The 806-nt window shown below is 48.1% G+C and overlaps 1 non-coding gene across 1 annotated transcript; it reads left to right on the forward strand.

Moving 5' to 3' along the window:
• The first annotated feature begins 200 nt into the window (after positions 1–200).
• Positions 201–302, forward strand: LOC121150332. Its single transcript, XR_005882951.1, has one exon. It is a non-coding gene; the product is annotated as a U6 spliceosomal RNA (small nuclear RNA).
• Positions 303–806: the final 504 nt, after the last annotated feature.

The raw sequence follows: 806 nt of genomic DNA on the forward strand, positions 1-806 counted from the left end.
GCACTAGGCTATCGTGCTGGGCTGGGGACCCAGATGCTCGAGGCATCACCTGCTGCCTGCCAGGGTGTGTGCTGGAGCAGAGCTGGGACTTGCACCTAAGCACTTTGTTACGTGATGCAAGTGTCCCACACTGGGGCTAACCTGCTAAGCCGAATGCCTGTCCAGCTATGGCTTAAAAAAAAAAAAATTATTAAAGTGCTCTATTCGGCAGTAGAAATGCTAAAATTGGAGCGATACGGAGAAAATGAGCATGGCCCCTGTGCAAGGTTAACACACAAATTCGTGAAGCGTTCCATATTTTAAAAAATCGATTTATTAAAGGTGAGGAGGGTAACAGATCCACACACACCTCTGGTTCCGATTAGAACCTAACAGGGCTTGCAGGGGTGGGGGGAGAAGTGGGTGAGATAAATGTTGCAGCTTTCCCTGCTGTGTCCAAGAAAGAGGAGGGAGAAGGGAGGGGTGAGAGGACGCACCTTGCTGTCGCACTGCAGCGGTGAGACAGTCGTTTGAGGTCCTGATGTTGTGGAGAATGTCCCGAAGGGGTTACTTGGATAGGCTTCATTGTTTGGAGAAATTGTCGACTTAATTCAATCAGAGTTGATCAATTCTTTCTGGCCTTTTCTACCTCAGTGAACCCACAGACCTACGCGCTTGTTATAGAGCTTGGCCTGGAGTGTTGTTCAACCTGTCCTTTCCATCCTTTGATGATGCACTTGAAGTTTTCTGTTGACTTAAATGAGCTGGCTGTCTTGTCTTTCACGTTCATCTGGGTGTGGTCTGCATTCTTGCACAAGATTCAGTCA

Source organism: Ochotona curzoniae, unplaced genomic scaffold (assembly GCF_017591425.1).
Source record: "Ochotona curzoniae isolate NIBS_2020 unplaced genomic scaffold, NIBS_Ocur_1.0 scaffold_4937, whole genome shotgun sequence".
Lineage (NCBI taxonomy): Eukaryota > Metazoa > Chordata > Mammalia > Lagomorpha > Ochotonidae > Ochotona > Ochotona curzoniae.